This window comes from Tribolium castaneum, chromosome 2, assembly GCF_031307605.1.
Source record: "Tribolium castaneum strain GA2 chromosome 2, icTriCast1.1, whole genome shotgun sequence".
Taxonomy (NCBI): Eukaryota; Metazoa; Arthropoda; class Insecta; order Coleoptera; family Tenebrionidae; genus Tribolium; species Tribolium castaneum.
In genome coordinates, this window is record NC_087395.1 from 2,935,597 (window position 1) to 2,959,727 (window position 24,131).

Below are 24,131 nucleotides of genomic sequence, written 5' to 3' on the forward strand. Positions count from 1 at the left end.
CCAGGGGTCGGTACTGGGCCCGCTCCTCTGGAACTTCGTTTACGACGAGGTGCTACATCTCGACGTTCCCGTTGGCGTGCGCCTTTTCGCCTTCGCCGACGACCTGGCGATGGTCGCCATGGGGATGCCGGCTGACGAGTTACAAAATAATGCGAACCTTGCCTTCGACACCGTGAACCGATGGATGTGCAGCAAACACTTAACGCTAGTGGCGGAGAAGACCGAGGCCGTTATAATGACGGGCAGGAGAGACCACGCTGATACCCGGTTCATTGTCGGCGACAGCGTGGTAAAACCCAGCGAGAGCGCCAGATACTTGGGGGTATACATGGATAGGAAAGGAACGTTTGCCCAACACATAGCGGAAGCCGCTGCGGGGACCACCAAGTTGACGGGCAAGCTATCAAGGATTCTCCCGAATCTCCGGGGAGCCTCGGAGGGGAGACGGAGGACGATTGCAGCTGCGGTCACCTGCAAAATGATGTATGGGTCTGAAATATGGTCCAAAGGGCTGGACAAATTAAGCAACGCCGAGAAAGTAAACAGGGCTCAGAGACCAATAATGTTAAGGGTTGCGTGTGCCTACCGCACTGTGGCGACCACCTCTCTCCAAGTACTGTGCTCCATGGTGCCGTGGGACATGCTGGCACTGGAGAGGAGGGCGACCTTCAAGAGAGCCGAAAACAGGAAAGCGGAAAGGGAAAAAACCATTCGACAGTGGAAGGACAGGTGGGACAAGGAGAGCCGGCACAGCTGGACCAAGAGGCTTATTCCCGAGATCGAGCCCTGGCAGACGAGGAGGCATGGCCTGCTAGACTTTTACATCACACAGATGATGACCGGCCACGGCTGCTTTTCCTCCTACCTGTCTAGGATAGAGAGGGAGGCAACCGAAGATTGCTGGTACTGCGACTGCACGAGAGACGACGCTGAACATACATTTTTCGATTGCCCAAGGTGGACGGAGGAGAGGAGCGAAGCCGAACACATATTGGGGGCATTCCCCGAACCGGAAACACTCGTAGGGGAAATGCTAAAGGATGAGAGGACATGGAAAGCGGTCACAGCTATGGCACGAAGAATAATGGAAAGCAAAGAAGAGGAAGAGAGAAGCAGAAAGGGCGCAGGCGCTAGACGCTGAGGCCCCCCCCAGCAGATGGCATAGACAACAGCGAACAGCCGACCCGAAGTAATGTCTTGAAGGATAGTCCCGGGTCGGCTGCCACATTGCTGATGAGGAAAAGGGGTTTAGTGGGTGAGAGCCCCACACTCTCCGGGCCGCTAAGATCGTACCACCAAAGGCCCGGGGGTCGGCAGGTAGAGCTTCCCCCCAACCTCGTAAAAAAAAGTCAGGTCAGGTCAGGTCAGGTCAGGTCAGGTCAGGTCAGGTCCCCGTCCCTCCCAAGGAGCCGTGAGACCTTGTCGTTGGTGGGAGGGCTTAAGTACTTGCAATGAATCTGCGGGCAATGCTGGCGGGAGTCACGGAAGAGACTCCTGGCAGGGACACCCATGCCAGTATGGCCAAAGAGGAGCAAGGAAAAACAAAGGACGGCTCAAACCTCAGGACCCACCTAAGAGATTAGGTGGTACGGGAACTGGCAAACCCGGGGTAGATCCGAGCTACAGGAGGTGGAGCGTAGCCTGCCTGCTTAAAACCGTAATTGCGGCCCGAATTCAACAACCTTTGCTGAGCGCGGCAGGGGTACGTTTTTCGGGGACCCGCAACCGGGAGGCTTGCCTTAAACGGCCGGCTTGCGAGGAGAAAAACCTCTATAATAAACCGAGAGATGCTCGTAAAAACCTGTGGGGCACCAGGCGCACCCCACAGTAGGAAGCCCTTCTCTCGGTATAGGCCCACTGCTGGGAGACGACGAATACTTGGTCCTAATTCGTGGGATATTAGATGAATGTCAACTCCAACCCTAAAGAAGGTGAGCCTACAACCATAACTGAAGGTCGCGAAAGTAGAGCGCGTAACATTTCTACAACGACGACGGAGGAAGTTAGCGGTCGCAGAGCCAGCACTGGACGAGAAGCATATATGGGTATTGGGAATAGCTCACAAAGCTTTGACGCTGGAGACAGGTTTCTACTGCTGGATGTTTCTGGATCTTGGAGCAGCCCGAAATCTACACAGGGGGAACTACCGAAAACTCCAAAAAGATCATTGAAGACAGAGAGCCCGAAGAAAGAAGAAGGAAGAAACTTGGGATACGACACCGTAAGTGTATTTAGCTCTCCAGAAGAGATTACAGATGAAAGGCAACCCAAGAGAAAACGCGAGGACACGCCTAAAAGCACCGCTCAGCAAGCGGGAACAAACGACGAATGGAAGAAATTATGCAAAGCTGTCGAGGCAACGCACCGAGAAATGGAGAGGCTTACAAGTGAAGTCTCAAAGAACCCAAACACCAAGAGAGAAATAAAGAAGTCCATAACAGTATTAAAAGGGCTCCTTCACCGGGTAACTGTTGATAACCTTGGTAAGCTGCTGAAAGATAACCAAACGGACACCTATGTGGGGGACGATATAAAATCTGAAAAGTCACTCCAAAGCAATGAAACAGGAACCCAGACTGAACCATCTATGGTTACCATCGGCACTCAAACGGAAGACGAACCATCTTGTGCATGTCAACGAGATATTGCCCTAATCAGAAGATGGGAAGACCAAAACACGGAAGAAATCAGACAAGCTATCGACCAACAAGTTACTGGGCCTGAACTAGAGAACTTATTCTCTCGTTCCTGGCCAGAAAAAGCATACACGACCACTAGTACAAAGAGTGGAAGCTTATTCTCTTCGAGTACCGACTCAGACTTGGTAATAATAGGGGATACAAAAGACCTGACAAACAAAAGCGTTTTCCGGAAAGTTGCAAGCAGGGTCCCACACCTCTTAGCCCTCGCTAAAGAGAACAAAATTAAGCCAGGGAAAGTCGTACATATCTCGTGCCAAAGTGAAATCCAGGTAGAGGGAGACGACTTAGAAAAGGAACATCTCGGGCAGAACAAGCGGTCCACATTTTTGGCAACTGTAGAAGAGTCAACTCCTAGCTATCTTGAAGCAGCGACTAATCTAAATAAAGCTTCCATGAAGGCCTCCTCCAAACTACTGGCTGTGGCGATCCTAGTGGACGACCCTAAATCAAGAGAAAACATCAGAAAGGCTTTAGAGTACTCTCTTAAAGACTTGAAGGCCACAATATACATTCCTGAAGACCCAACCAAGAATAGATCCTCCAGAAGAACCGCCAACCATGAACGAGTGGCTCAAGAAGGTATAATTCTCACAGCTAATGAGGGAAAAACCTACGCCGACCTTTTAAAAGAAGTTAAATCTGGGCTTTCCAAGTCTCAACAGGAAGACAATGTAATAGGGTGTCGTCAAACTAGGGAAGGGAATCTACTCCTCAGAATAAGACCAAACTCCAAGGCAGCCACTAAAATTAAGGAAGAACTAGCCAACATCCAATCAGCCCAGAGAATTAGAGTAGTTGGACAACCAACCCAGAATACGCTGCTAATAAGGGGCTTAGATGCTTTAGCCACAAACGACGACGTGGAAAAAGCCATCGAGAGAAGCGGTATCTCGCTAGAAGATACACACATCCAATTAAGGCCGGCATGGGGAAACACTAAGACAGCAATTATCCAGTCTACAAAAGTAACGGCTGACGCACTGGTTCAAAGCAAGGAACTCCGAATCGGATTAACCCTCTGTCAAATCCGACCCAGGCAACCAGAAAACAAGTGTTTTAGATGCTGGGAGACAGGACATAGGGCGGACACCTGTAAAGGCCCTGACCGCTCAAAACTGTGTCTAAAGTGCGGCAAAAATGATCACAAAGCTGCCGAATGCAAAAATGAAATGTTCTGTCCAATTTGCAATGTTGCTGGACATCGTGCAAACGCAGGAAACTGCCCCCTTAGGAAAAAATCTAGCGGGCAGACTACTACTAATACAAAATGATCAGTTTTCTTCAGTTAAATGCGAACCGGAGCAGAAGAGCCCACGACATTCTGCACAAAACCGCCTCTGAGACCAACTCCGACATCGTTCTACTAAGTGAACCAAACCTGAAGGTTGTCGATAACCCAAGATACCTACACGACATTCGAAAAGATACCGCAATTAACATCCTTTCCAAGCATGTACAACTTAAATGCTCAGGGAGCGGGTCAGGGTTCACTTGGATCTCGACAAGTGTAGTCACCGTGTACAGTTGCTATATCTCCCCCAACTCTACAATCGGGGAGTTTATTAACGTGCTTGAGAGTCTAACCACCTCAATGCAAACGCAGTCAGACCCGGTAATCGTAACCGGAGACTTCAACGCCAAATCCACCGAATGGGGTATGCCATACAGTGATAGGCGAGGATCTCTCCTGGCCGATTGGATAGCACAGCACGACCTAACAGCGGTTAATAAACATGATGAGTACACCTTCCAAAGAGGACGAGCCCAATCTATTATTGACCTAACGCTAGTTCCAACTTATCTAGTTCATAAGTTGAGCAATTGGAGAACCCTTGATGCCGAATCGTTAAGCGACCATAAATATATTGCGTTTACGTGGGACGATAATGCGGGAACGACCTGCCAAACCTCAGGTTATACGGGCTGGAATCTAAAACGTTTAGACAAAGATAAGCTACTGTCCAAACTGAGAGAAGCAACCTGCGAATCAACACCAGCGAGTCTAAATAAGATCCTACAGAGAGCCTGCAACGCCGCTATGCCAAAAAAAAGATGTTTCCGAAATCGAAGACCCGTCTACTGGTGGAACGAAAAAATAGCCAACTTGCGGAAAAATGCTCTGAAGTTCCGTCGCACCATAACTCGACTCCGATCTAAAAGACAAGTCTCAGTGATGTTAATCGATGGAACTACTTCCAAACTCAAACAAGCACAGAAGATGCTACGAGACGAAATACAGAAAGCAAAATCTGAGAAATGGAAGGAGTTGTGTCTATCGCTCGAAGACGACCTTTGGGGAAACGGTTATCAGACAGTAATGAAAAGAACAGGCCAGGCTTGCCCTTTCAAGCTGCCGAGAGAGCAACTGAACAACATTGTAGCCATACTGTTTCCATTACACGCCGATGTTGACTGGATCAAAGAAAACTGCAAACCGATCCCTGATTTTACCCACGATGAGCTGCGGGATGCCGCCAGAAGACTCAAATCCGGCAAAGCACCAGGTCCAGATGGGGTCCCTGGAGAAATCATCAAGATCATGGTAGAAGAACGCCCGGATACGCTGCTTGAAATCTTTAACAGGTGCGCTAAAGACTCCACATTCCCGGACTGCTGGAAGATCGCACGTCTGATTCTCCTACCAAAACCGGGCAAACTAAACAGAACAGCTAATGCATTCCGACCGATCTGCATCCTAGATGCGTCAGGAAAGCTATATGAGTACCTACTGTACAAGAGACTAGACGACGAAATTGAGCAACGCGGAGGGCTCTCACCGTTTCAGTTTGGTTTCAGAAAGGGCGTCTCAACCGTTCATGCGATTGATGAGGTTATACGGACAGCGGAACAGGAAAAGCTACCTTCCTATAGGCATAGAAAGACGTGCCTTATGATCACTTTTGATGTCCAAAACGCCTTTAACTCAGCGTCTTGGCAGATAATTTTAGAAGAGCTGAAACAGAAGGGAATATCACCGAGCCTAATAAATACTATTAGAGATTACCTCAACAACAGGAAAATCATTACAGACTACGGAGACACGGTCAAAGTGAACAGCGGAGTTCCCCAAGGATCTGTCCTTGCCGCCCTACTTTGGAACGTAATGTATGACAGTGTCCTTCGCATAGCAACGTCGGAAAATGTCAAACTTATAGGATACGCAGATGACCTGGCTGTTATTATCACCTGTAAGCAGATAGACGACTTGGAAGAAACAGCAAATCATGTAGTAGCGCAGATAGCAGACTGGATGGAGACCAAGCACTTAAAACTAGCCCCCGAGAAAACTGAATGCATACTCCTTAGATGCAAACGCAAACCTCCGGCAGTTAAAATTAACGTGTTAGGAACAGAGATCAGCCCAAAAAGTTCTATAAAATATCTAGGGGTATGGATAGATCAGAACTGCGGTTTTAAACAACACATACAACAAACCGCAATTAAAGTTGAAAAGACAATTACAGCCTTATCATCAGTAATGCCCAACATAGGCGGACCAAGTTCCTCAAAGCGAAGGATGCTGTCATCCGTCGCCCACTCGGCCATGTTATACGGCGCACCTATATGGCATAACGCCATGACTATAGAGTCCTACAAAAAAAAACTATTTTCACTACAGCGAAGACTGGCCATTAGAATAGCCTCAGCATACAGAACCGCTCCGACAGATGCAATCATGGTCATAAGCGGAATCCCCCCGGTTCACCTTCAAGCGACAGAACGAAAAGACATCTTTTACGGGATGAGCAGATCGGACGCCAGAGACAAACTCATCAACAAATGGCAACGAGAGTGGACTGGTCGGAAATGCTGGACCTCTAAACTCATTCCAGACTTGCGGGTATGGCTCCAAAGAGATCATGGAACCCTTAACTATTACCTGACGCAGTTTTTAACGGGCCACGGAAACTTTCGATCATATCTTAGCGGAATACAAAGATGCCCTGACGATGAGTGCATCTACTGCGGGGAACGTGACTCGGCAGAACATATCCTATACTGCCCACGCTGGAAAGACTTCAGAGACGACGTTGGAGTACATCTGTCAAGAGAAAACATTATCGGGGTAATGCTGGAATCCCCGGAAAACTGGGCTAAAATAAGTGGACTGCTAACAGAAATCCTTAAGCAGAAAGACAAAGAAGAACTGTAGTAGAAGGAATCCCACGGCCCACCCGAAGTAATGCCGAGAGGCGGTTCCGGGTGGGGCTAACCGTGAAGAGAGGGAAGGGTTTTAGTCGGTCGAGCTGGGATCCGGTGGTCGCTCAACCCGACACTACCCGGAGGGTTGAACATCTTCCTCCGGGTGTCTGTCCAGCAGATTTCCTAATCCTCTTAAAAAAAAAAAAAAAAAAAAAGTCCCCGTGTCCTCCCCGAGGAGCAACCACTTTGTCGTAGTGGGGAGGCTTAAGTAGCTCCAATGATTGTTGAGGTTATGCTGGCGGGGGCCGCATGAAGAGGCCCCTGGTAGGGACACCCTTGCCAGACAAGCTCGACTATGAGGAGTGAAAACCAAGAGTTGCTCAAAATACAAGGATGGGCGAAACGAACTTTAAAATAAATCTCCGGGAGGGTCTGGCTAGCCAGGAATCCCTTCTTGACTCAGCTGCTGCTGAGCCAAGCTGCTCCACGGATTACGGAGGGAGCAAAGTCGTTTCTGACACACAATCAAAAAAGAAAGAAAAAGAGACAAAGACCCAAAAGGAAATAGGATTAGCCTTTGTGAAAATGTTTAGGAGTCCTATAGACAGCAACAGAATAAGAAGAGGAAGCGAGTCTGAAATTTTGGTTAAAACAAATACACCACAGACAGAAGAAAAGAAAAGAAAGGTTATGGACGACAACACACCTGAAACAAGTATTACAGAATATGCAAACCCCAGACTAAACGATACCATCGACCTTATGTTTGATGATGCAAACCAGAAGTCCGTAAAACAAAGGAAAATACAACGAAGCTTCTCGATAGGAGAGTACTACAACCCAAATGAAAACTCAAAGACGGACCTAAGAAACAGAATGAAGAAAATTATAAGAGAACTAGGTCAAGAGGCCAAGAAACTAAATACACAAGCAAAAGACAACAACACGACTAAAACTCAATTAAGAGATCAAGCCCTAACAGTGTGCAGTCTGGTCAGCCAGATTGCAAACTGGGAAATGCTTAATTGCCTGACAACAGAAGAAACCACGAACAAGCCACCGGTAAGCCCCATTAAATCTACTGAACTTCTACAAAAAGCCTGGAAAGAAAAAGAAAACAACAAAGACGTACACAAAACGATTATAGAAGAAAACTGGTCCAGTATACATCATAAAACTGAAATAATAAACAGTACAGAAAAAATTGGAAACGATATGCTTATACTAGTAGGTAATGCACAAAACAAAGACTTAATAAAAAGAGTGTGCAAACACAGTGATTTAATAGACACTGTGTTGAAAAGCGATATTATTGAGAGAAAAAAACTGGTCTACAACATTACATCAGACTATATGCTCGAAGACAAAAATACAGAAAAAGAATCAAACACCAAAATTAACTACATTCTAGGAACCACACAAGACAACTGTGAACTAGACACTATGTATCTAGGTCTGGAAAAAGTATTATCCATACATGAAGACAGAAAAAGACAGGACCTCACTATTGTGGAAACAGACACAAACTTCAAGTACCTACAAAAATTATAGAATACTTAATAAGACACAACCCAAACATACAAAACGTCAAAATTCTTAAAAAGGCTGAAAGCTGGAAGACGATGCTATTAAAACCAACGAAACAATCGAAAGAAACCATCGATACCAGAATAAAAGAGACAACTACCTATCACAAGGTAGTCCGAGAAATGAAGAAAGAAATAGACCCAGTTAAGTACGGTGTTCGGATACTGGATGTTTTTGAACCCGTAAAACAACTAATCAGAATCAAATACTACGCAAACGATATAGAAAAGAAAAAGAGCTTTCTCGAAAAAGTAGAACAAATATGCAACCAGAGCGCTGTAAGCATAAAAACCAAAACAGCATCAAAAGAAATTTTTCTTAAAGATATTCCCAGAGACTATATAGCAGAAGACATTGCAGAAGCCATCAATAAAACAGCAAATAGCCAATCGAAGGAGATTGACGTGTTTGTTTCACCAGACAAAGGAAAAAGGTCAAAATTTGCGGTAGCCACGGTGCCTGCCCAAATAGCTAAGACCATTTTAGAACATAAAAGAATACGAATCGGCTGGGATTGGTGTCGTATAGAAGAAAGGATACGCTTATCCAGATGTTTTGGGTGTATGGAATTTGGTCATACGGCCAGCAACTGTAAAACTTCCTCTTCAAAAGACAAAGAAAAATTACTGCCTAGATGTCTCAACTGCGGCGCCGATGAACACACGGCGAAGACATGCGAAAATAAAACAAAATGCTACAGCTGCGGAACCGAAGGACACCGACCATCGAGTATGTCATGCCCAAACTATAAAAAAGTTGTAAACGAACTTAAAGCAAAAAACAAAGGGCAAGTCAAAGAAAATAACATATCATCCAAGACCAATGTATAAATTCCTCCAACTAAATACAAACAGAAGCAGAACAGCACACGACATGTTATTTGCAACAGCAACGGAGACAAACGCACAAATCCTCCTAGTCAGCGAACCTAACAAATCTACGGTACAAAACCCAAACTGGATATGCGACCTAAATAACGACGCTGCGATAAGAATTCTTTCAAAAGACTTTAAACTAAGAAACTCAGGGGCAGGGACAGGCTTTGTCTGGATACAAAACGAAAATATAACCATATACAGTTGCTACTTGTCACCGAATTCAACCATCGAGGAATACACCAAAACGCTGGACGATATCCGGGACTCGACTAAACATCAACAAACACATATTATTATAACAGGCGATTTTAATGCGAAATCAACAGCATGGGGCATGCCTCAAACAGATGCAAGAGGAAGTATATTAAACGACTGGATTGCAGAACTAAACTTTATTACCAAAAACAAACCAAACTACTATACATTTGAAAGAGGTACATCAAAATCAATCATAGACTTAACACTAGTATCTCAAAACGTCGCAAATAACATACAAGGATGGACAACGATGGATACAGAATCCCTCAGCGACCACAAAATCATTTCTTTCAAATGGGAAACAAATTTACCAGATAGCCATCAGTATAATTCAAACCAACCCCCAGCGTGGAACCTAAAATCATTGAATAAGGCGAAACTCCTAAAAAGGTTTAATAAGTGTGGCAGTATAAACTCGCCCGAGCAACTAAAAGACAGTCTTGAAAAATCATGCAACGCTGCGATGTTAAAGAAATCTTTTTCACCAAAACGAAGACCCTGCTACTGGTGGAACGATCGTATTGCCCAACTCCGGAAAGAATCTATCAAAGCCAGACGAGCTGTAACAAGAGCTCGACCTAAAACAACATTGTCACAAAACCTAGAAACTAAGGTAAACACACTAAAAATAGCAAGGGATAAACTACGAAAGGAAATAAAAATCTCAAAACATTCAAAGTGGCAGGAATTATGTGCCTCAATTGATGACGACGTCTGGGGAAACGGCTATAAAATAGCAATGAGAAAGTTTGGCTACAGAATAGAATACAAACTTACTGAGGATGAACTGGAAAACGTTGTAGTGCATCTGTTTCCGCGCCATCCTGAAGTAGTATGGCCCGAACCAATAAAGAACCCCATAAACAATTTCACACTGGAAGAACTACTAATTGCCGCCAAACGCCTGAAACCTGGTAAAGCCACTGGACCAGATGGTATTCCTGCAGAAATTATTAAAATTATAGCGGAAAATGAAACAAAGAAACTACTAAATGTATACAACACCTGTCTAAGGAGAAAATCCTTTCCGGATTGCTGGAAAACAGCACGACTGATTCTTCTTCCTAAACCTGGAAAAACAAACAAAGAACCAGGTTCATACAGACCAATTTGTATCTTGGATTCGGCAGGCAAATTAATGGAATATCTTATCCACTATAGACTGGAGCAGGAAGTTGAAAAACTGGGCGGTCTGTCCACACAACAATTTGGTTTCCGCAAAGGACTATCAACATCCCACGCTATTCAAAAAGTCATACAGATAGCAGAGAAAACTAGACTAGTCACATATAGACATCGTAAAACTTGCGTTATGATAACTCTAGACGTTAAAAATGCATTTAATTCGGCACCGTGGCAGGTTATACTTCAAGAATTGAAACTAAAAGGGATATCTACATCCCTCATAGATCTGATTAGAACATACCTGAACAACCGGTTTATACTCACCGAACATGGTAAACTACTAGAAGTAAACAGCGGGGTTCCACAGGGGTCGGTGCTCGCACCACTGCTATGGAATATAATGTATGACAGTGTCCTGAGACTGTCGGTTGCGGAAGATGTCGAGCTCGTGGGATATGCCGATGATTTGGCTGTGATTGTATCTGCAAAAACCATAGAGGATTTAGTAGAAAAAACAAATGATACTCTAGACAAAATTGTACACTGGATGTACAGCAAAAAGCTAAAATTAGCACCCGATAAAACAGAAGCAGTACTTCTAAATTGCAGAAGAAAACCTCCGGACGTACAGTTTAATATCATGGGAACTTTAGTTACGCCAAAAGAAGCAGTAAAATACCTCGGCGTGTGGATAGGAAGAAATATCAACTTTAAAAGGCACATAACAGAGTGCGCTATAAAAGCAGAAAAAACGATCTCTGCATTGTCATCAGTAATGCCTAACATTGGAGGTCCGTCAACGATGAAAAGAAAGATGTTGAGCACAGTGGGACACTCTGTAATTTTATACGGAGCACCAATATGGGCAAAGGCAATGGACACAATATCACTTCGGAACAAACTTTTATCGCTACAACGTAGAATGGCACTTAGGGTGACATGTGCCTATCGCACTGTTGCTACAGATTCGATTTTAGCCATAAGCGGCTTACCTCCTATTCACCTACTAACACAGGAAAGACGACAAATTTTCAACGGCAAAACAAAAGAAGAAAGTAGAAACCTCATGCTAGAAAAATGGGAGAGCGAATGGAGTGCATCTAAAAGCTGGTCAACATATCTAATAAAAGATATAAGGAAATGGTTTCTAAGAAAACATGGTGCCTTGAATTACTATTTAACTCAATTTCTGACGGGACATGGCAGTTGTAGAAAATACCTCTACGAAAGAGAGCGAAGCAGAGATGATGAATGCATTTATTGCGGCGAGAAAGATGACGCTGAACACACTATTATATACTGCCCTAGATGGAACTTAGAACGTCAAACCGTAGAGGAAAAGCTATATATAAAACTATCCACCGAAAACATAGTAGACACAATGTTGGAAGATGAAGAAAAATGGCTACAAATCAACGCCTTTGTATCTGCCGTTCTAAAAGCAAAAAGCAAAGAAGAGGAGAAGTGAAAGTAAATTAACAAGAGCAAATGGCCCACCCACCATGAAGTAATGCCCACTAAGTTCCGTGGTGGTGTTGGAAGAGCGGTGGGTGGTTTTTTAGTGGGTCGGGATGCATCGCATGACCCAACCCCACACTCCCCGGCTCACGACATCCAAGCCGGGAGCTCCTGTAGGAGTTTTTCCCCCACCGCTTAAAAAAAAAAAAAAGGTCCCCGTGTGGAGTTCGTCTGGTCTCCCATCGGGCGCCTCCCCAGGTGGCGGATAGGGGAACGCCTCCCAGATATGGGTGGTACCGGGGAAATGAAATACCCGGGGCGGACCAAAACCAGTCAAGATCACACCGTAACTCCAGACGTGGTCTGGAAACGGGGGCGGTGCTGTTACGGGGCCGCGAGGTTAGGAGAGCCTCTATAAAAACTCTTCTACTTACGGACGATAACATGCCAGATAAAAAGGGAGAAGAAAGTACGGTGCAGGGGGTAGGATCCCCAGTACCCGTCGAAGCGGAGGTGCGAAAGCCTGAGTGGGCTTCCCTCGACGGTCAGCCTGCGACCACTCCGACACTCCTGGTAGGGGACCAGGCCGGGATGTCAAACAATACTACTGGAACATCGGTATCTTCGGATACAGGATTAGACAGAGTGAGGGACAAAAATGCCCTTGGACTCAATACCGAAACAAAAACAAATTTGGAAATAGAAAGAGAAAAAGTAATCGAAGAAATAGTGATCTTCGATGAAGAAAAGACAGACTTAGATGAACTACCGATGCAAAAGGTGTTGTTGCAAAGAGAACGATCATTCTCGATGACTGACGTAGCATTTTTAAAGAACATAGAGGAAGACGGTCCAGGTGGTTTTGATAGGCACGTCAAAGCCCCAACTCCTAAAAGGATTAGACAATTATTAAAGGGAAACCAGGAAAGAGCAAGTCTAAAAGCACAATCTAAAAGGAAGAGAATCGAAACCGACACAAATAGTGACGAAGATACTGAAGGGGAAACAGTCATAAAACTGAGAACGGACCTTGAAAATATGAGAATAATCATCAAGAAACTTCAAAAAACAGTAGACGAAAGCTACAACATGAAAACGGAAATAAAAAATGGAGTAAAGAGCTTAAGCAATATAATGAAAAATATATGTACAGAAAGACTGAACGTGCAAAACGAAGAACTGGCTAACCAGCAACACACCGAAGTAAAGAGACTGCAAAATATTATAGCAACACAAACTATTACTACCGAGAAACTACATCAGATTATATCAGAACAAGAGGACAAGATTAGAAACCTTGAAAAAGTCATAGGAAGAAAAACGACATGTCTCACAAGAGATAGACTAAAAACTGTCAACAGCTTTGATGAATTTGAAAAAATAAAAAATGACAAGATATTAGAGGAAGTTTTCGAAAACACAAATCTAGGTAATCCATTAACAGCACCCAAGGAAAGCGACTTAATCATCTGGGTTGATAAAGACGATTTGCAGATGGAAAAAGGCCTACCAAAAATGGCTAGGCAAAGGTTTCCTGAGCTGGGAGAACTACAACAAGAGTGGTCCAGCATAGAAGAGATAGTACGATATACAGACGAAGAAGGAAACCGCATCGAGACGCAAAGAGCAATTACAAAAATAATAAATACAGGAAATGAACATGACTGGTATAAGATGTTGACAAAATTAAAAAACGTAATGATAAGACAAGGAACAAGTAAAAGGGTAGCAATTCCACGCCCTTAAGAAAATAAAGAAGGAATATTAAGAGTAATGGCGGAATGTGTATTTATGGATACACCAATAAAAGTTGACATCTATATGCCACAGAAAATAGATGCCAACAAAGAAATCGTTAGAAAAAAAAGAAACACAGAAGCAATAATAATTAGTCAGACCGGTAAAGACTACGTGGAAATACTGAAAAACGTAAAACATGTAGTAGGCAACAAAATCAAGGAAAACGAAATAAGGGGAGTGAGAAAAACACAAAACGGACACCTGCTACTAACTCTGGAAAAGGACAGCAAGAAGATGGAGGAAGTGAAAGCACTCCTCCAGCGAAATATGGAAGGGGCTAATATTACGATAAGAAAAGCCTCAAGCAATCTTGTTACACTACATATACACAACATGGACGCGACTACCACCAAAGAAGAAGTTGAACAAGCGGTTAAAAATGCAGTAGGACACGATTGCGAACTGAAAATAGGGAATCTAGGGCCAATGTATGGCGAAAACCAAGCAGTCACCCTGTTAATCGAAAAAGAAAATGCCACCAAGCTAATAAAAGAAGGAAAGATAATAATTGGGCTTGCCCAATATAGCATAAAGGAAGGAACAGTCATAACAAGATGCAAAAGATGTTTAGAATATGGACACGAAAATAAAGACTGTAGGAACCCTGACAGACATAAATTATGTCTGAATTGTGGAAAAGAGGGACATATAGCAAAACAGTGCGAACAACAGGAACTATACTGCCTAATCTGTGATGAAAAGGGCCACAGGGCTGGAACAATAAAATGCATAAATTTCAAACAAGAATTGAGAAAGGCGAGGAAGAAGGCCTTCCAAAAATACTAAAATGGCTAAGAGTAAAACAGAACCGGAAGTGCGCTGTCTACAGTTAAATGCAAATCGATGTAAAGCGGCAATGTCACTAATGTTTAAACATATTGAAGAAAGAAAAATAGATATTGCTTTGATTCAAGAACCCAGCAAAGCTATGGTCAGAAATAAATATTACTGCGATACAAATAATGAGGCAGCAATTATAGTCTGTGATATATACAAAATCAAGATAACAGAAAACGGAAATGGAGCAGGATACGTTTGGATTAGAACTAACGAGCACATCTATTACTCATGCTATTTTTCTCCTAACAGAGGAGAAGAAGAATTTGAGGAATTTATATACAACATCAAACAATGTTTATATAAACATAAAGGAAAAAAAATAGTAATGGCTGGAGACTTAAACGCAAAATCGCCCTTATGGGGATCCAAAGCAAGAAACAAAAAAGGAGAAATACTTGAAAACATAATAGCAGAATTAGGACTCATAGTCGTCAACACAGGAACACAACCCACTTTCCAGACCGAGAGAGGAAGCTCTATAATAGACATCACATTATGCACCCAAAACATGGCCCAAATAATAAAAGACTGGAAAGTTGACACAGCAACGGAAAACCTTAGCGATCATAATAATATCACATTTGAAATAAAAGGCATGTCTAAGCATAATGTTGGCCAAAACCAATTGACGACTTGGAGTATAAAGAACGCTAACCTGCAGAAAATTACTGAACAAATCAAAGACTTTTGGGAATTCCCCAAATTAGAGGATCCAAATAAAGTAGCCGAATACCTCACGGAGGTAATAGTCGATATCTGTAATAAAAACCTGAAAATACAAAAAACCAAAAGCAGCCGCCCTCCCGTGTATTGGTGGAACCAACAAGTGTCAGCACTAAGAACCGCAACGATTAAGGCTAGAAGGATCTACACAAAAGCAAAAACCACATATGCGGCATTAGACCCTGAACGACAAAGATCCCTAGAAGCATATAAAATAGCTAAAAATAATTTAAAGAAAGAAATTAAAAAAGCAAAGCGGGAGGCATGGAATACAATGCTAAACGAAATCGACAATGACATATGGGGAAAAGGGTACAAAATTTTGAAAAACAAACTCAAACGTAGTCCACCTCCCGACAAGGAGACAATAGACAAGCAGGTAGTCAATTATTTCCAACTAAACCCATAGAAAAATGGAAACCCAGCACATTACCTCCAGTAGAAACCCGAAATCTCTTCACAACGGAAGAGCTAAAACAAGCTAAAACAAAAAGTAGAAGGGCGCCTGGTCCGGATGGCATCAAACCAGAGATTATAAAGGCAGCTGCAAAAGGAAATGATCATGTCTTTCTAGAAATGTTTAATAGACAATGGAAAGAAGGCATGTTCCCTAAGACCTGGAATACGGGAAGATTGGTACTGATTGAAAAACCGAGAAAACCCGATAGAGAGATAGAATATCGACCCCTTTGTATATTAAATGTTACTGGCAGAATTTATGAAAGACTGATCAAGACAAGACTAGAAGAAGAAATCGCAAAGAAAGGAGGTTTTGCGCCTAACCAATTTGGGTATAAAAGTGGAATATCTACTGTTGACGCAATCCAAGAGATAATACATAGGGTAGAGAAAGTAAATACAAGAAACTATAGAGACAGGAAGTTTTGCTTGCTCATCACATTAGACATTCGGAATCCATTTAATTCCGCAAATTGGACAGTGATAATAAATTAACTCGATCGCAAAAAAGTAAATAACAGACTTATCTCCGTGATTCAAAACTTCCTGAAAGACAGATACCTAATAACAGACGAAGGAAGTAAATACGAAATGAGCTGCGGAGTCCCTCACGGCTCAGTGCTAGGTCCCACACTATGGAAATTATTATTTGACAAAGTTATAACAACAGGACTAACTGCAGACACAATGCTGACTGCATTTGCAGATGACACGGCAGTATTAATAATAGGGGATAACGAAAGAGACCTTAAAGAAAAAGCCCAAATATGCATGACAACTATAAAGAAAAGACTAACGGAAATCGATCTGACATTAAATGAGGATAAAACAGAAGCAGTGTTATTAGCAGGGAGAAACAAGATCAGAAGCCTAGCAATAACGATATCTCCGGGTCAACTGATCGTTACCAAAAATACTATAAAATATTTGGGAATAATGCTATCGAAGGACCTTAAAACAGCAAACCACGTTCAGGAAGTAATAGGCAAAGCAGAAAAAACCGCCATGGCAATCATGAGAGCGCAGCCGAATGTAGGAGGACCAAAAGAACAGACCAGAAAGCTCTACGCTCAGACCGCCATCTCAATAGTTCCTTATGCCGCTCCGACGTGGATGAAAGCATGGAACGTCAAAAAACTTAAGAGTAGATTAGAACAATTGAACGGGAGGCTAGCAATAAGAGTTGCAAGTGCGTATAAAACAGCCAGAAGAGAAGCCGTCTGCATAATCGTGGGGATGACCCCTTTAGAATTACTAGCAATTGAAAGATGCAATAGAATGAAGGGAGAGACAAAAATACAAGCGAGAAAGAAACTTATGGACGCATGGCAAGAGAGATGGCACGCCACAGAAGACTGCTGGACTAAGAAACTCATACGAGACATAGAACCATGGGTCGAACGCAAGCATGGAGCCCTGAATTACAATCTAACGCAAATACTAACAGGACATGGAATATTTAACACTTTCCGAAAAAAGATCAAAAAGAGTCACACAGATCGGTGCTGGTTTTGCAAGGATATAATAGACACAGCGGAACACACGTTAATAAAATGCACGAAATTTGAGGAAGAAAGAAAAAACCTCGCCCAAGCTATAGGCAAAAATTTAACCACAGAGAACATAATACTGGAAATGCTCCGTGATAAGGAGCACTGGGATTACATTGATGGGTTCATAAATCAAATAATGAACATAAAGAGACAAGAAGAAAGGACAAAGAAAGAAGAAGAAAGAAGATAGAGGCAAGAGATGGATCAAAGTAATGTCGAAAGACGGTTCTGATCCATCTCGGATAAAATGTGGAAAGGGTTTTAGCCGGTAGGATTCCGAGAGTGATTTCCAACCCGGCACTATCCAGGACCAAGAAATTGTCCTGGATGTCTGAGTATTTAGCAGATTTCCTAAACCACAATAAAAAAAAAGGTCAGGTCAGGTCAGGTCAGGTCCCCGTCAAGGCTTGGGTCAGGTAGAAGTCGGTATGGCCTTGTTTTCTGTCCAGCCAGGGACCGATATCTGGGATCAACTTTCTGGTCCACGCCCCGTTCTGGGCGTTCTGCCAGGCCGCTTGCCATTTCCGGCGGGTCCTGTCCTCAACGGCTTTCCGCGCCCCGGGACCCATCCTTCTGATCTCTACCCTCTCCTCGATCGCCAGGGCCATGGGTTTCGTTCCGGCGATTACCTGTAGCGCCTCGTTCGAGGTGGTACGGTAGGCGCTGGTCACCCGCAGTAGTGCCGTCCTCTGTGCCCTCTCCAGTTTTTCCAGGCTTTTGCTTTTAAGGTGCCTTGACCCCCAGATTTCAGCGCCGTACAGGATCTGGCTCCGCGCCACCGCCACCAGCATCCTCCTCCTGTATGGCTTCGCCCCCCCTGTGTTTGGCATCAGCCTGGACAGGGCTGCCATTGTCCTTTCCGCCTTGGCGGCAACCTCCTCTACGTGTGGTGCAAATCTTAACTCCTTATCGAGCCTGACCCCCAGGTACTTTATGGAGGTTTGCGGAGATATATCTTCGCCCATCAGGGAGAACTTAATCTCACGCGGCCTCCTTCTGCCCGTGAGTAAAGTTGCCTCTGTTTTGTGCGCTGCCACACTCAGTCCAGTGTCCTCCATCCACTCTGCCACCTTTTGTAACGTCTGGTTTACCAGCGCCATCATCTCCTCTTCGTTTCTGGAGGACACCAGGACGGCCAGGTCGTCTGCGAACGCCAGCGTCCTCACTCCTACGGGCATCTCTAGCCTAAGCACAGCATCATACAGGACGTTCCATAGAGTCGGGCCCAAGACCGAGCCCTGTGGGACGCCGCACGTCATCTCGACGTATTCCTCCCCTTCCCCCACCAGGATTCCCCTGTCCTGCAGGTAGTCCTGTATGAGCGCTAACAGGGCTTTGTTGATTCGTTTTCCTTCGGTGGGCAACCAGGCCGAGATGCTTCTTGCTACTGGAGAGAAAGAGAAAGACCAAGCGGAGGGGGCTGGAAGAGCTTCTGGTAGTATGGTGGATACACCGAAAACAGGTCCTCTACACAGCAGATTAAATCTCACTAGCAGACTACAGAGGTGTAGTTCCCTATCGGAGGGCAGTACAAAAAAGAGGAAGTACGTCGACTCATCGCCAAGTCCAAAGACTGCTTACAATAAAAAGGAAAGTGCAGTAGCCTTCTCGGCGATTGAGGCAATAGGAAATATCGTCAAAATAGCGGAGAAGCTGAATAACACCATCAAAGCATCGTACCAGCCCAAGAAAGAGATCGTACATATGGTGGAGAGCATCAATAGGAACACTAAAGTTTTCGCAAATGAGTCCATAAAGGCCTGGTTGGAGGAAGTGAGATGGGAGCCTGTAGAAAGGATCACCTACGATGCGGATGCGCAGACGGACCCGCCACAGGAGGCTGAGGATACCAAGACTCTCAGGGCGGAGCTGGAGGCGGTTAAACAGCAAGCAGCTAAGCAGGCAAAGGAAATTGAGATCCTCAAACGGACGCTCCAAGATCTTGAAAGGGAAAGGGAGCAGAAACAAGGGGTAGACGCCACCGCCCAAAGCACCGATGACGACAAAGAATCCATCAGGAGGGAAATCCTGACACAGATGGACCGTCCCGGCACATATGCGGAGGTTGAGAGAGTACTAAACCTAGAATGGCCGCAAGACGTCTATCAAGCTACGAAGGTAATCAAGGGATCACCGCTTGCCGCATCTAGAGACTGGGACCTGGGAATTTTCCTCAACGAAGAGGATGGGGGTTTAGACACCACAGCTATGGGGAGGCTGTTCAAAGAGAGATACCCAGAATTGGTCGAGGAAGAGGAAGAACAAGACGACATCTCTTACATTGTACAGACAACGAAGTTCAAGTCAAAGGTAAACACAAAATACGTATGGAAGATTCGGATCGAGAAGTCGATGACAAATTGGGAAGATAAAGCATTAAATGCAGAAATCTTAAAGAAACTGAGGGACATTGCTGATGCAATGCAGGTCGAAGGTAGGGTAAAAGTTGCCATCCCAATCCCTCCGAGGGCATCCCTCGATCAGCTAAGAAAACTGGCGGAAATCGCTTTTAGGAACAAGGGAAGAGAACTGGCTATACATGTTCCCCAAAATTTCACCGTAAACGGGATACCCACGGCAAATCCAAATCCAAAACAAACAAAGAGAAGAGGTGTGGAAAAACAAACTGGGGCACTCATAGTACGGAAGCCTGGGTGCGAGTATATTGACCTTCTCAAGAAAGTCAAAAAGACATTGGGTAACTCGGAGAATCTTAAAATATATAAGGCACTCAAGACCAATAAGGGCGACCTTCTGATCGTTACCGAGAATAACGAGGAAGCATTGGCAAACGCCAGGAAGACAATAGTGGAAGAGGACAACGCCATATCGGTGACAATCAGCAGACCTAGGGGAGAGGGAATGGAGCTACATATCGGAAACATCGAAGCCGATATCACAGCGGAACAAATCTCGGAAGCTGTCGGAAAGAAAATGGAGGTACAGCCCCAAGAAATAGTTGTTAAAGCACTAAGGAAGGGACCAGCGGAAATGCAGGTCGCGACGATACAGGTCAAAAAGGACCTAGGAGAAAGCCTTTTAACCCAAAGGCAAATCAGAATAGGATTGTGTCTATGCACCACTACCGAGAAGGTCGAGCTCGTAAGATGCTATAAGTGCTGGGGACAGGGACACATCTCCACAAAGTGTAGCGGACCGGAAAGAAAGAACCTGTGCAGGAAATGCGGCAAGCCGGGGCATAAAATCTCAGACTGCCGGGGCAATGAATATTGCTTACAATGCAACGAGGAGGGCCACAGGACGGGATCAAATAAATGCCCCGTTCGCAGAAAAGAAGTTAGGAAACTTATCCGTAGCATCAGTACAGCAAAGAACGGACATCCACCCCAAACGGAAGAAAAACACATGTCACAGATGGAGACCGAGGAGGTAGGTAAAGTGCCAGAAGCCAGGACGGATACAGCGAAACCACACATAGAGGGGGACCTTCCCTCCCCCCTCACCAGAGAAGCATGAGGGTGCCCGGACCGGGCCGGGGCAGCCCGGTCCGGGACAGTCCCACCCGACACCCCATGCGTCTCAACCGGACTCCCCAGCGACTCCCTCCGTCTTAGGGGCGGAGGAGGACGAGGAAGACCAACAGGACGCCCAGACAAAATAAAAGTGTTGCAGTGTAACCTAAACCGAAGCAGGGAAGCCTTCCAGCTACTCCACGGAACAGTTCACGATAGACAGATAGACATCGCGGTGGTGGCGGAACCAAATAAGAAACTATCCGAAATGGGCCCTTGGACGCTGGATAGGAGGAAAGACGTGGCAATCAGACAATTCAACAAGGCGGAGGCACTTAGGAAACATATTGGAAATGGTTTCGTGGGAGTGGAGTACAGGGGGTACGCATTATATGGATGCTACATATCGCCCAACTCCACTCTGGATGAGTTCAAACAGCTCCTTAGGGAATTAGAAGGCCACCTAAATTCCAGCGGAGAGGAGTGCATAATTGTTGGCGATTTCAACGCCAAGTCGCCGGCTTGGGGCTCCAAAAAAGAGGACGAAAGGGGACGGATCCTTATGGATTGGATAGCCCAAAGAGACTACACCATTCAAAACACGGGGGACGAGCCCACCTTTGTGAGAGGGGAGAGCGTTTCCAATATAGATCTTACAATTACGTCGAACGGCCTTGCGGATAAGATTAAGAACTGGAAGGTACTCCCAGAGGAGAATCTCAGCGACCACAGGGACATCTACTTCGAAATATGTAAAACGAAAGAGGAAAACGAAGCAAGAACGAAGAGGGTAAGGAAGAGCTGGAAAATCGACGGAGAAGGACTGAACATCTATCGAGAACTCGTGAGGAAGGAGATCAGTGGTAGAGGCAGACACTGGTCAACAGGGACACTGATGCAAAAGATCGAGGAAATGTGCAACTCCTCCTTTGCCACATGTAGGGGGGGGCACCCAGCACACAAAAGACCAGTGTACTGGTGGAACCGAGACATTGCCGAGCAAAGGGCAAAGTGCCTTAAAGCAAGAAGAACTCTTGGGCGGGGGCGTAAATGCAGGAAAACTACGTCGGAACAAATACAGCAATTAGAAGACCGGTACAGAATGACCAAGAAGGAACTTCGGGGACACATAAAGAAGGCGAAGCAAACGGCGTGGAAAGAGCTGATAGAAATGATAGAGGAAGACCCCTGGGGTAAGGGCTATAAGGTAGCCATGGGGAAGTTCAGAAAAGAGACGCCGCCCTCCAAGGAGGAGACGAAGGAAGCTGTGAAGAAGCTCTTTCCTCGTAGGGAACGGACGGTTTGGCAAAAGGAGCCCTGCCAGGAGAAGATCGAGTTCAGCGAACAAGAGCTGAGGGATGCAGCGAGCAGACTCCGGGTAAAGAGAGCACCAGGTCCAGACGGCATCCAAGCCGAGATTGTAAAACTGGTGGTGGAAGAGGCAACCAGTGACGTTCTTGCGGTGATCAATGCATCCGCGGGAAAAGGAGAATTCCCAACTAGGTGGAAAGAAGCCAAACTTGTATTGATACCGAAAACGAAGCAAGATTCGGAAGGCATTAGGAAGTTTAGGCCAATATGTCTCCTCGACATTATGGGAAAGCTCTTCGAGCACCTCATCAGATCCAGGCTAGAGAAAGAACTTGACGAGAAGGGGGGGCTGGCGGACTCCCAATTCGGATTTAGAAAAGGAAGGTCTACCTTAGACGCCATGGAGGAGGTACTAAAGTTTGCCGAAACGGCCAACCGGGGCACCTGGGGCCGGAAGGACCTATGTGCCATCGTCGCCATAGACGTCGAAAACGCTTTTAATTCGGCTCCATGGAAGAAAATCATCGAGGCACTAGAAGGAAAACGAATCAACAAAGCCCTGTTAGCGCTCATACAGGACTACCTGCAGGACAGGGGAATCCTGGTGGGGGAAGGGGAGGAATACGTCGAGATGACGTGCGGCGTCCCACAGGGCTCGGTCTTGGGCCCGACTCTATGGAACGTCCTGTATGATGCTGTGCTTAGGCTAGAGATGCCCGTAGGAGTGAGGACGCTGGCGTTCGCAGACGACCTGGCCGTCCTGGTGTCCTCCAGAAACGAAGAGGAGATGATGGCGCTGGTAAACCAGACGTTACAAAAGGTGGCAGAGTGGATGGAGGACACTGGACTGAGTGTGGCAGCGCACAAAACAGAGGCAACTTTACTCACGGGCAGAAGGAGGCCGCGTGAGATTAAGTTCTCCCTGATGGGCGAAGATATATCTCCGCAAACCTCCATAAAGTACCTGGGGGTCAGGCTCGATAAGGAGTTAAGATTTGCACCACACGTAGAGGAGGTTGCCGCCAAGGCGGAAAGGACAATGGCAGCCCTGTCCAGGCTGATGCCAAACACAGGGGGGGCGAAGCCATACAGGAGGAGGATGCTGGTGGCGGTGGCGCGGAGCCAGATCCTGTACGGCGCTGAAATCTGGGGGTCAAGGCACCTTAAAAGCAAAAGCCTGGAAAAACTGGAGAGGGCACAGAGGACGGCACTACTGCGGGTGACCAGCGCCTACCGTACCACCTCGAACGAGGCGCTACAGGTAATCGCCGGAACGAAACCCATGGCCCTGGCGATCGAGGAGAGGGTAGAGATCAGAAGGATGGGTCCCGGGGCGCGGAAAGCCGTTGAGGACAGGACCCGCCGGAAATGGCAAGCGGCCTGGCAGAACGCCCAGAACGGGGCGTGGACCAGAAAGTTGATCCCAGATATCGGTCCCTGGCTGGACAGAAAACAAGGCCATACCGACTTCTACCTGACCCAAGCCTTGACGGGTCATGGATGTTTTGGAACCTACCTGCACAGGATAGGCAAAACTGCGGACGAGAGGTGCTGGTTCTGTGGTGAGGACAGGGATGACCCGGAGCACACCCTCTTCTTGTGCGAGAGGTTCGACGGAGAAAGGCTCGAATACATGAAGAAGACTCTCACGTGGCCCAATGCTGAGGAATTCGTGGAAGTGATGCTATCATCGGAAGAGAACTGGGCGAGCACCTCACAACTCGTCAGAAATATTATAAGAACGAAGGAAAGGGAAGAGCTAAGGAGGGAAGGAAGGCTGCCAACTTAGCGGAAAAGAAAGCAGCATTTGTTCGAAGTAAT

General features: G+C 45.6%; 1 protein-coding gene and 1 long non-coding RNA gene across 2 annotated transcripts in view; one reads left to right on the forward strand and one right to left on the reverse strand.

Moving 5' to 3' along the window:
- LOC100141865 (uncharacterized) overlaps positions 1-24,131 on the forward strand; it is a 126,196-nt gene that overhangs the window by 92,774 nt on the left and 9,291 nt on the right. The gene's annotated exons all lie outside the window — the stretch shown is intronic.
- LOC135265502 (uncharacterized) overlaps positions 9,688-24,131 on the reverse strand; it is a 116,138-nt gene continuing 101,694 nt past the window's right edge. The window contains exons 2-5 of the long non-coding RNA XR_010333220.1: positions 11,018-11,175; positions 10,574-10,638; positions 10,346-10,509; positions 9,688-10,294 (exon numbers count right to left, since the gene is read on the reverse strand). This is a non-coding gene — a long non-coding RNA (uncharacterized LOC135265502). The remainder of the gene's footprint in view (positions 10,295-10,345; positions 10,510-10,573; positions 10,639-11,017; positions 11,176-24,131) is intronic.